General features: G+C 48.7%; 1 protein-coding gene across 1 annotated transcript in view; it reads left to right on the forward strand.

Annotated features, from left to right (window-relative positions):
- The window catches only part of CAPN5 (calpain 5), a 173,239-nt gene that overhangs the window by 64,616 nt on the left and 95,506 nt on the right, over positions 1 to 13,117 (forward strand). The window lies entirely within an intron of this gene.

Here is a 13,117-nt window from a genome sequence, read left to right on the forward strand (position 1 = left end):
CGGTGTAGTGTCCGATGTCTGTTAGTGTATATATACTGGTTATGTTGGACGGTGTAGTGTCCGATGTCTGTTAGTGTATATATACTGGTTATGTTGGGCCGTGTAGTGTCTGATGTCTGTTAGTGTATATATACTGGTTATGTTGGGCCGTGTAGTGTCTGATGTCTGTTAGTGTATATACTGGTTATGTTGGGTGGTGTAGTGTCTGATGTCTGTTAGTGTATATACTGGTTATGTTGGACGGTGTAGTGTCTGATGTCTGTTAGTGTATATACTGGTTATGTTGGACGGTGTAGTGTCTGATGTCTGTTAGTGTATATACTGGTTATGTTGGACGGTGTAGTGTCCGATGTCTGTTAGTGTATATATACTGGTTATGTTGGGCCGTGTAGTGTCTGATGTCTGTTAGTGTATATATACTGGTTATGTTGGGCCGTGTAGTGTCTGATGTCTGTTAGTGTATATACTGGTTATGTTGGACGGTGTAGTGTCCTATGTCTGTTAATTGTATATACTGGTTATGTTGGACGGTGTAGTGTCCTATGTCTGTTAGTGTATATACTGGGTATGTTGGGCGGTGTAGTGTCTGATGTATGTTAGTGTATATACTGGTTATGTTGGACGGTGTAGTGTCTGATGTCTGTTAGTGTATATACTGGTTATGTTGGACGGTGTAGTGTCTGATGTCTGTTAGTGTATATACTGGTTATGTTGGACGGTGTAGTGTCCGATGTCTGTTAGTGTATATATACTGGTTATGTTGGGCCGTGTAGTGTCTGATGTCTGTTAGTGTATATATACTGGTTATGTTGGGCCGTGTAGTGTCTGATGTCTGTTAGTGTATATACTGGTTATGTTGGGCAGTGTAGTGACTGATGTCTGTTAGTGTATATACTGGTTATGTTGGGCGGTGTAGTGTCCGATGTCTGTTAGTGTATATATACTGGTTATGTTGGGCCGTGTAGTGTTTGATGTCTGTTAGTGTATATATACTGGTTATGTTGGGCCGTGTAGTGTCCTATGTCTGTTAGTGTATATACTGGTTATGTTGGACGGTGTAGTGTCCTATGTCTGTTAGTGTATATACTGGTTATGTTGGGCGGTGTAGTGTCTGATGTCTGTTAGTGTATATGCTGGTTATGTTGGACGGTGTAGTGTCCTATGTCTGTTAGTGTTTATACTGGTTATGTTGGACGGTGTAGTGTCTGATGTCTGTTAGTGTATGTGAGGATATTGGGTTCAAAATCACTCAGTCACGGTGGTAGATGAAAATCTAACAGTGGTTTATTGAACAGATTGGGTTATAAACAGCTCAGCACACTTCTGTGATCCAATTCTACACGACAATTCCCTCCTGGAGCTCCTGACAGAACATTACTTCTTAGTCAGTCTCCTGCCACTCTCTCAACTTCCGTCTCACGTCCCCTCTTTGCTATTATCAAACCCTTTGTCTTTCCTACAATAAGGCGACACCCCCAGAACAGTTTCAGAGCAAACGTACTTTCACATGCCCAGGCATGTCCCCTAGGCCACAATAGATGTTAACTAAAGTAACCTTACTTAATCTGATTGTGTGGCCTGGAATCCATTGTGTGGGGAAGAATGAGGGGGGGGTTGAATGGCCTGACATCTGAGACTGGCTGTATCTACCCAACAGCAAATACACAGGTAATCTGTGCAATCACATGGGGGGACATTATTTGACAAACTATAACCCAATAACCAATACATTCATATATATACATCGAAAACATAACTGTACCCTTGTAACAATAACCTCATACAATATAATACAATATTGCCTACTACATAGCCAAATACAGATCAACAATTAGTGTAGTCCATGGGTCAGACCAGGGCTAGGGAAGTAGCTGCGTGTCTTTTACCACTGTGTGACACAACGCGCCGGCTGTGTTGTCACATTTCCTCCCTCTACTTCCAAGCCCGGTGTTCTGGGTGGCTTAAGCTTGCTGAGAGTAATGGTATTCTCCTGTACCCTGGGTATTTGTAGCGAGGGATTTCCTGGGCTTGCTCGGCGCTTGGTCTGGTTCCTGCTGACGGGACAGGCCATCTGCGTTCCCGTGATCTCTGCCCTTTTTGTGAGAGATAGTGAAATTGTATAGTTGTAGGGCTAAGCTCCATCTCAGCAGTCGTCCATTGTCTCCGGCAGTGCGCTGTAACCAACTAAGGGGACTGTGGTCTGTTACCACTGAGAACTCGCGCCCGTACACATATGCCTGCAATTTCTTGAGTGCCCAGACTATGGCCAGGCACTCCTTTTCAATAGTGGCATAGGCTATCTCACGGTCCAGAAGTTTTCGGGAGAGAAAGGCAAGTGGGTGTTCACAACCATCCTCCCCTACTTGGCTCAACACAGCTCCTATTCCACAACCCGAGGCATCTGTTTGCACAATGAACCGCCGGCGGAAGTCGGGGGCTGCTAACACTGGGGATTGGGACAAAATGTCCTTCAGCTGGGAAAAAGCCTGCTCACACTCTGGGCTCCAGTCAATTTGTCGGGTGTACTTTTTTGTCGTTAGGTCAGTCAGGGGTTTGGCAATGGTGCTGTACTGGGGCACAAATTTACGGTAGTACCCTGCTGTACCAAGGAAGGCACGTACCTGTTTTTGGTTAGTGGGCCGAGGCCATTTCAGGATGGCCTCAATTTTAGCTGGCTCTGGACGAATATGGCCTCCGCCAACCCTATGCCCGAGGTACAATACCTCTGCCATCCCCATCTGACATTTGTCAGGTTTGATGGTTAACCCTGCCTTGCTGATCCGTGCCAACACCTGGGCCACATGCTGCAGATGCTCCTCCCATGTCTGACTAAAAATGGCTATGTCATCAAGGTATGCCTGGGCAAAGTCCTGACACCCTGTCAGTAGGTGATGTATGGTACGCTGAAAGGTGGCTGGGGCATTCTTCATCCCAAAGGGCATGGCAGTAAATTCAAAGAGCCCAAATGGGGTGCTGAATGCAGACCTCTCCTGTGCCTCCCTGGTAAGGGGTATCTGCCAGTATCCTTTGCTAAGATCCAGAGTGGATACATAGCGTGCCATTCCCAACCTGTCTAACAACTCATCTACCCGGGGCATGGGGTATGCGTCTGTCACTGTCACCTCGTTCAGCCTCCTATAGTCCACGCAGAAGCGGGTACTGCCATCTTTCTTGGGCACTAGGACTACGCTGGCGGCCCAGGGACTATGGGACGGTACAATAACACCAAGCGCCAGCATTTCATCGACCTCCCTTTTGATCATATCAATCACCCTGGGGTTCACCCGATAAGCGGGTTGCCTAGTGGGCCGAGCCTCCCCGGTATTGACATGATGGGCCACTACATGAGTGCGCCCTGGCCTGCTTGTGAATTGTGGCCTCTCTACCTCCAATACCTCCCTCATCTGTAGGGCCTGGGTTTCGGTTAATTGCGAGCCTATGGGCACTGCCTCCACTCCTAGGTCCCTCTTGGTGGCTGCTAGAATGTCAGGGATGGGGTCGGTCTCTGGGTCATCCATAGGTGGGCAACAGATTGCCACCGCCCCTATCTCCCTGGTGACATATTTCTTTAACCTATTTATGTGGTAGGTACCCACCCGCTTCCCTGTTTGGTCTAGGGCAATAATGTAATCTACCCGTCCCTGCCGATCCACTACAGTATAAGGCCCTGCCCAGGTCGCCTGTAACTTATGCTTTCGGGCAGGTACTAGCACCATCACTTTCTGTCCAACCTCTAGTTCCCTGTCCTGCGCTCGTTGGTTATAGTACCGGCACTGTCTTTCCTGCGCACCCAGGGTGTGGTCATGCGCAAGCTGCATCAGCCTGTGCAGTTTCTCCTTCATTTGGACTACATATTCCAAGATGGGAACCTCAGGTTCCTGAAATGACCCTTCCCAGCTTTCCCTGACTAGGTCAAGTGGTCCCCTTACCCTTCGGGCATATAGTAACTCAAAAGGAGAAAATCCGGTTGAATCCTGCGGCACTTCGAGGTACGCGAATAATAGCTGTTGCAAGGACTTCTCCCAGTCTCCCCCCTCCGATTCAGCAAATGCCCGCAGCAACTGCTTTAGGGTCGAATTGAATCTCTCACAGAGACCATTAGTCTGGGGGTGATAAGGGGTGGTGCGTAAGGGATGGACCCCAAAGTTGTCCCATACTGTCTGCAGCAATTCCCCTTGAAATTGCGTACCCTGATCAGTAACTACTTCTTGGGGAAATCCTACGCGACTAAAAATATCCATAAGAGCCTGGGCGATATGTTCAGCATCTATGGATGCCAGTGCCACTGCCTCAGGGTATCTAGTCGCGTAATCAACTACAGTCAGTATGTATCTCTTTCCTGTTCGGCTCGGTTTCTTAAAAGGCCCCACAATGTCCATGGCCACTCTCTTAAATGGCTCACTTATGACAGGCATGGGTTGTAGGGGAACCCGGCTTGGAGGCCCCCCGAGGCGTTGGCAGACCTCACATGACTCTCTATACTGTTTTACCTCCTGGTTAACCCCAGACCAGAAGAAATGTCGCAGCAGCCGGGCACGGGTTTTCCGAACCCCTAAGTGGCCTGCTAAGGGAATGTCATGGGCAAGGGCCAGCAACCGGGCACGGTACTGCTGTGGAACAATCAACTGTTTTCTTAGGACCCCGGGCTCTAATGGGTCTGCTTTTGCTGGCACCCGGTACAGTCTCCCCTCCTCCCACATAATGCGATCCTCCTGAGGCCCCCAATCTGTTCGTCCCGCTGCCCTGCGGAGGCTAGCTAGGGAGGGGTCGGTCCGTTGGGCTTCCCTAAAGGCTACCCTATCTACTTCCCCCAGATTCTCATCACAGTCAGGCAAGTCTGGTACAGGGTTACTCACCGCCAACGGTTCAGGGTTTGTGGCTGTCACTTCCACAGAGACTCCTGGTGCTGGCATGAGAGGGTCCTCATGCACTGTCTCCAATGCCTGTGCTTGGCTTCGGGTGATAGCTCCCACAAAGTAACTAGCCAATCCAGCACTCAGATCGTTGCCCAGAATGACGTGAGTGGGTAATCCATCCAAAACTCCAACATTTACCTCTCCAGAGTCCAGGCCCCAGTCCAGGTGTACCCTTGCCATAGGTATTACAGTGATCTGCCCTCCTGCCATGGAAATTTTAACTTTCCTTTTCTTCAGTATCTGGCAGGGGGGAATTAATTATGGCCGTATAAGGGTGATAGAAGCTCCAGAGTCTCTCAACCCTTGCAGCTCCTTCCCATTAACTTTTACAGGTTGTAGGTGGGTCTTCATATTATCCGGGGTGGATTTCCCAATAGCTGCTACCACCTCTACTTGGTATGCTACTTCCTCCGCCTCTGGCGCATCAGGAAAGTAGTCCTCCTCGCCCATTCCAAATGATTCGTGGCACACAGCCACCCGCGACATGGCAGATTGGGTACCTGGGAATGGCCGTCTTACCCGTGTACAGTTACGAAGTAAATGCCCCACCTGGTCACAGTTGTAGCAGCGTCGGCTTGCAGGTGATGCTGGTCCCCGAGACCTTGAATTTCTGGCTAGGGAAGCTGGGGTATGTATTGGGGCTGGCCGGTGGGGGAACAATGGTAGCTCACGATCCTGCTGGGGCCGTCGGAGGGTTGTCCTCTCCTCTGTATTGGCACCTCTCCACCGAGGCCTGTTAGCTGTGATCTCATCTGCTAGGTGTGCTGCTTTTTCCGGAGTGGTAGGGTTCCGATCTGCCACCCACTCCCTGATCTCTGGAGGCATCTTGTTTAGCAGCTGCTCCAAAATAAAAACATTTTTAATGTCTGCTACAGTAAGGGCCTTCTTCACAGCCAGCCACTTATCACAGTTCCTCCGCAGCAAGTTATTGAACTCTATAAATGAGGCATCTCCTTTCCGCGCCATAGACCGAAACTTTATGCGATACGATTCAGCGGTCACCGCATATCTGGCAAGCAGCACACTCCGTACCGCCTCATATACCAGGGTCTGCTCTGGTCTCAGGGCATGGAATGCCTCCAGTGCCCGCCCTCTCAGACTGGGTACCAAATATCGAGGCCACTCTGCTGCCTCAATTCCATGCATTATCATAACAGATTCAAACATCTGCAAATGAGTATCAATATCCGAACTGACCTCATCAAAAGGTGGGACCTCATTATACCTCAGCCGGGAGGTCTGCCTTACCGCCACTGCCGGGGCGGTTATACCGGTCTGCGCCCCCAATGCGGCTCCCAGTGCTGATGCTCCTTGCCCTAGTGCTGCCAGCAACTCCCGCAACTGATCTGTACTTCCAACGACCAGTGCAGGGCCTGTTGTAGCGGTTCCAGTGGTTCCTTGACCCTCGGCCTGCTCTGGGATGCAGTCCTCATCATCCTCCTGCCCAGGGTGTTCTTGGTCCCATTCAGCTAGCTTTGCCATTAAGACTGCTCTGGTGTCCGATGCATTAAACTCAATCCGTCTTGTTCGACAGAGGTCCTGTAGTTGATCCTTCTTGCTGTATCGGTAGCATAGCGGGGCAGAATCCATTGCCTGCTGTGGTTTATTCCTTTCTGCTGGTGTCTTGAGTGATCCCACTGCTGCCGCCAAATGTGAGGATATTGGGTTCAAAATCACTCAGTCACGGTGGTAGATGAAAATCCAACAGTGGTTTATTGAACAGATTGGGTTATAAACAGCTCAGCACACTTCTGTGATCCAATTCTACACGACAATTCCCTCCTGGAGCTCCTGACAGAACATTACTTCTTAGTCAGTCTCCTGCCACTCTCTCTCAACTTCCGTCTCACGTCCCCTCTTTGCTATTATCAAACCCTTTGTCTTTCCTACAATAAGGCGACACCCCCAGAACAGTTTCAGAGCAAACGTACTTTCACATGCCCAGGCATGTCCCCTAAGCCACAATAGATGTTAACTAAAGTAACCTTACTTAATCTGATTGTGTGGCCTGGAATCCATTGTGTGGGGAAGAATGAGGGGGGGGTTGAATGGCCTGACATCTGAGACTGGCTGTATGTACCCAACAGCAAATACACAGGTAATCTGTGCAATCACATGGGGGGGACATTATTTGACAAACTATAACCCAATAACCAATACATTCATATATATACATCGAAAACATAACTGTACCCTTGTAACAATAACCTCATACAATATAATACAATATTGCCTACTACATAGCCAAATACAGATCAACAATTAGTGTAGTCCATGGGTCAGACCAGGGCTAGGGAAGTAGCTGCGTGTCTTTTACCACTGTGTGACACAACGCGCCGGCTGTGTTGTCACAGTGTATATACTGGTTATGTTGGACGGTGTAGTGTCTGATGTCTGTTAGTGTATATACTGGTTATGTTGGACGGTGTAGTGTCCGATGTCTGTTAGTGTATATATACTGGTTATGTTGGGCCGTGTAGTGTCTGATGTCTGTTAGTGTATATATACTGGTTATGTTGGGCCGTGTAGTGTCTGATGTCTGTTAGTGTATATACTGGCTATGTTGGGTGGTGTAGTGTCTGATGTCTGTTAGTGTATATACTGGTTATGTTGGACGGTGTAGTGTCTGATGTCTGTTAGTGTATATACTGGTTATGTTGGGCGGTGTAGTGTCTGATGTCTGTTAGTGTATATACTGGTTATGTTGGGCGGTGTAGTGTCTGATGTCTGTTAGTGTATATGCTGGTTATGTTGGACGGTGTAGTGTCCTATGTCTGTTAGTGTATATACTGGGTATGTTGGGCGGTGTAGTGTCTGATGTATGTTAGTGTTTATACTGGTTATGTTGGACGGTGTAGTGTCTGATGTCTGTTAGTGTATGTGAGGATATTGGGTTCAAAATCACTCAGTCACTGTGGTAGATGAAAATCCAACAGTGGTTTTTCTCTATCGTCCTAGTGGATGCTGGGGTTCCTGAAAGGACCATGGGGAATAGCGGCTCCGCAGGAGACAGGGCACAAAAAGTAAAGCTTTAGGATCAGGTGGTGTGCACTGGCTCCTCCCCCTATGACCCTCCTCCAAGCCTCAGTTAGATTTTTGTGCCCGGCCGAGAAGGGTGCAATCTAGGTGGCTCTCCTAAAGAGCTGCTTAGAAAAGTTTAGCTTAGGTTTTTTATTTTACAGTGAGTCCTGCTGGCAACAGGATCACTGCAACGAGGGACTTAGGGGAGAAGAAGTGAACTCACCTGCGTGCAGGATGGATTGGCTTCTTTGGCTACTGGACATTAGCTCCAGAGGGACGATCACAGGTACAGCCTGGATGGTCACCGGAGCCTCGCCGCCGGCCCCCTTGCAGATGCTGAAACAAGAAGAAGGTCCAGAATCGGCGGCATGAAGACTCCTCAGTCTTCTTAAGGTAGCGCACAGCACTGCAGCTGTGCGCCATTTCCTCTCAGCACACTTCACACGGCAGTCACTGAGGGTGCAGGGCGCTGGAAGGGGGGCGCCCTGGGAGGCAATGAAAACCTATTTTTGGCTAAAAATACCTCACATATAGCCTCCGGGGGCTATATGGAGATATTTAACCCCTGCCAGAATCCGTTAAGAGCGGGAGACGAGGCCGCCGAAAAAGGGGCGGGGCCTATCTCCTCAGCACACAGCGCCATTTTCCCTCACAGAAAGGCTGGAGGGAAGGCTCCCAGGCTCTCCCCTGCACTGCACTACAGAAACAGGGTTAAAACAGAGAGGGGGGGCACTAATTTGGCGTTAGAAATATATAAAAAAGATGCTATAAGGGAAAACACTTATATAAGGTTGTCCCTATATAATTATAGCGTTTTTGGTGTGTGCTGGCAAACTCTCCCTCTGTCTCTCCAAAGGGCTAGTAGGTCCTGTCCTCTATCAGAGCATTCCCTGTGTGTGTGCTGTGTGTCGGTACGTGTGTGTCGACATGTATGAGGACGATGTTGGTGAGGAGGCGGAGCAATTGCCTGTAATGGTGATGTCACTCTCTAGGGAGTCGACACCGGAATGGATGGCTTATTTAGGGAATTACGTGATAATGTCAACACGCAGCAAGGTCGGTTGACGACATGAGACGGCCGACAAACAATTAGTACCGGTCCAGACGTCTCAAAAAACACCGTCAGGGGTTTTAAAACGCCCGTTTACTTTAGTCGGTCGACACAGACACAGACAGGGACACTGAATCCAGTGTCGACGGTGAATAAACAAACGTATTCCTTATTAGGGCCACACGTTAAGGGCAATGAAGGAGGTGTTACATATTTCTGATACTACAAGTACCACAAAAGAGGGTATTATGTGGGATGTGAAAAAACTACCGTAGTTTTTCCTGAATCAGATAAATTAAATGAAGTGTGTGATGATGCGTGGGTTCCCCCCGATAGAAAATATGGGCGGTATACCCTTTCCCGCCAGAAGTTAGGGCGCGTTGGGAAACACCCCTTAGGGTGGATAAGGCGCTCACACGCTTATCAGAACAAGTGGCGGTACCGTCTATAGATAGGGCCGTCCTCAAGGAGCCAGCTGACAGGAGGCTGGAAAATATCATAAAAAGTATATACACACATACTGGTGTTATACTGCGACCAGCGATCGCCTCAGCCTGGATGTGCAGAGCTGGGGTGGCTTGGTCGGATTCCCTGACTAAAAATATTGATACCCTTGACAGGGACAGTATTTTATTGACTATAGAGCATTTAAAGGATGCATTTCTATATATGCGAGATGCACAGAGGGATATTTGCACTCTGGCATCAAGAGTAAGTGCGATGTCCATATCTGCCAGAAGATGTTTATGGACACGACAGTGGTCAGGTGATGCAGATTCCAAACGGCACAAAGGTGTATTGCCGTATAAAGGAAGAGGAGTTATTTGGGGTCGGTCCATCGGACCTGGTGGCCACGGCAACTGCTGGAAAATCCACCGTTTTTTACCCTAAGTCACATCTCTGCAGAAAAAGACACCGTCTTTTCAGCTTCAGTCCTTTCGTCCCTATAAGAGTCATATCTGCCCAGGGATAGAGGAAAGGGAAGAAGACTGCAGCAGGCAGCCCATTCCCAGGAACAGAAGCGTTCCACCGCTTCTGACAAGCTCTCAGCATGACGCTGAGACCGTACAGGACCCCTGGATCCTACAAGTAGTATCCCAGGGGTACAGATTGGAATGTCGAGACGTTTCCCCTGCGCAGGCTCCTGAAGTCTGCTTTACCAAGGTCTCCCTCCGACAAGGAGGCAGTATGGGAAACAATTCACGAGCTGTATTCCCAGCAGGTGATAATTAAATTACCCCTCCTACAACAAGAAAAGGGGTATTATTCCACACTATATTGTGGTACTGAAGCCAGAAGGCTAGGTGAGACCTATTCTAAATCTAAAAAAATTTGAACACTTACAAAGGTTCAAATCAAGATGGAGTCACTCAGAGCAGTGATAACGAACCGGGAAGAAGGGGACTATATGGTGTCCCGAGACATCAGGGATGCTTACCTCCATGTCCCAAATTTGCCCTTATCACTAAGGGTACCTCAGGTTCGTGGTACAGAACTGTCACTATCAGTTTCAGACGCTGCCGTTTGGATTGTCCACGGCACCCCGGGTCTTTACCAAGGTAATGGCCGAAATGATGGTTCTTCTTCGAAGAAAAGGCGTCTTAATTATCCCTTACTTGGACGATCTCCTGATAAGGGCAAAGTCCAGGGAACAGTTGGAGGTCGGAGTAGCACTATCTCGGATACTGTTACAACAGCAGGGGTGGATTCTAAATATTCCAAAATCGCAGCTGATCCCGACAACAAGTCTCCTGTGCTTAGGGATGATTCTGGACACAGTCCAGAAAAAGGTGTTTCTCCCGGAAGAGAAAGCCAGGGAGTTATCCGAGCTAGTCAGGAACCTCCTAAAATCAGTGCATCATTGCACAAGGGCCATGGTAAAAAAAATGGTGACTTCCTTCGAAGCAATTCCAGTCGGCAGATTTCATGCAAGAACTTTTCAGTGGGATCTGCTGGACAAATGGTCCGGATCGCATCTTCAGATGCATCAGCGGATAACCCTATATCCAAGGACAAGGGTGTCTCTCCTGTGGTGGTTACAGAGTGCTCATCTTCTAGAGGGCCGCAGATTCGGCATTCAGTTTTGGATGTTGGTGACCACGGAGGCCAGCCCGAGAGGCTGGGGAGCAGTCACACAAGGAAAAAATTTCCAGGGAGTGTGATCAAGTCTGGAGACTTTTCTCCACATAAATATAGCTAAGGGTAAATTTATAATGCTCTAAGCTTAGCAAGACCTCTGCTTCAAGGTCAGCCGGTATTGATCCAGTGGGATAAAACATCACGGCAGTCGCCCACGTAAATAGACAGGGCGGCACAAGAAGCAGGAGGGCAGTGGCAAAAACTGCAAGGACTTTTCGCTGGGCGGAAAATCATGTGATAGCACTGTCAGCAGTGTTTCATTCCGGGAATGGAAACTGGGAAGCAGACTTCCTCAGTAGGCACGACCTCCACCCGGCAGAGTGGGAACTTCATGGGGAAGTTTTCCACATGATTGTAAACCGTTGGGAATTACCAAAGGTGGACATGATGGCGTCCCGTCTGAACAAAAAACGGGACAGGTATTGCGCCAGGTTAAGAGACCCTCAGGCAATAGCTGTGGACGTTCTGGTAACACCGTGGGTGTACCAGTCGGTGTATGTGTTCCATCCTCTGCTTTTCATACCTAAGGTACTGAGAATTATAAGACGTAGAGGAGTAAGAACTATACTCATGGCTCCGGATTGGCCAAGAAGGACTTGGTACCCGGAACTTCAAGAGATGCTCACAGAGGACTTATGGCCTCTGCCGCTAAGAAGGGACTTGTTTCAGCAAGTACCATGTCTGTTCCAAGACTTACCGCAGCTGCGTTTGACGGCATGGCGGTGGAACGCCGGATCCTAAGGGAAAAGGCATTCAGGAAGAGGTCATTCCTACCCTGGTCAAAGCCAGAAAGGAGGTGACCGCACAACATTATCACCACATGTGGCGAAAATATGTTGCGTGGTGTGAGGCCAGGAAGGCCCCACGAAGAAATTTCAACTCGGTCGATTCCTGCATTTCCTGCAAACAGGAGTGTCTATGGGCCTCAAATTGGGGTCCATTAAGGTTCAAATTTCGGCCCTGTCGATTTTTCTTCCAGAAAGAATTGGCTTCAGTTCCTGAAGTCCAGAAGTTTGTCAAGGGAGTATTGCATATACAACCCCCTTTTGTGCCTCCAGTGGCACTGTGGGATCTCAACGTAGTTCTGGGATTCCTCAAAACACATTGGTTTAAAACCAGTCAAATCTGTGGATTTGAAGCATCTCACATGAAAAGTGAACATGCTCTTGGACCTGGCCTGGACCAGGCGAGTGTCAAATTGGTGGTTTTTTTCTCAAAAAAGCCCATATCTGTTTGTCCATTCGGACAGGGCAGAGCTGCGGACTCGTCCCCAGTTCTCTCCCTAAGGTGGTGTCAGTGTTTCACCTGAACCAGCTTATTGTGGTGTCTTGCGCCTACTAGGGACTTGGAGGACTCCAAGTTGCTAGATGTGGTCAGGGCCCTGAAAATATAGGTTCCAGGACGGCTGGAGTCAGGAAAACTGACTTGCTGTTATCCTGTATGCACCCAACAAACTGGGTGCTCTTGCTTCTAAGCAGACTTTTGCTAGTTGGATGTGTAATACAATTCAGCTTGCACATTCTGTGGCAGGCCTGCCACAGCCAAAATATGTAAATGCCCATTCCACAAGGAAGGTGGGCTCATCTTGGGCGGCTGCCCGAGGGGTCTCGGCTTTACAACTTTGCCGAGCGGCTATTTAGTCAGGGGCAAACACGTTTGTAAAATCCTACAAATTTGATAACCTGGCTAAGGAGGACCTGGAGTTCTCTCATTCGGTGCTGCAGAGTCATCCGCACTCTCCCGCCCGTTTGGGAGCTTTGGTATAATCCCCATGGTCCTTTCAGGAACCCCAGCATCCACTAGGACGATAGAGAAAATAAGAATTTACTTACCGATAATTCTATTTCTCGGAGTCCGTAGTGGATGCTGGGCGCCCATCCCAAGTGCGGATTATCTGCAATACTTGTACATAGTTACAAAAATCGGGTTATTATTGTTGTGAGCCATCTTTCAGAGGCTCCGCTGTTATCATACTGTTAACTGGGTTCAG

This window comes from Pseudophryne corroboree, chromosome 2 (assembly GCF_028390025.1).
Source record: "Pseudophryne corroboree isolate aPseCor3 chromosome 2, aPseCor3.hap2, whole genome shotgun sequence".
Lineage (NCBI taxonomy): Eukaryota > Metazoa > Chordata > Amphibia > Anura > Myobatrachidae > Pseudophryne > Pseudophryne corroboree.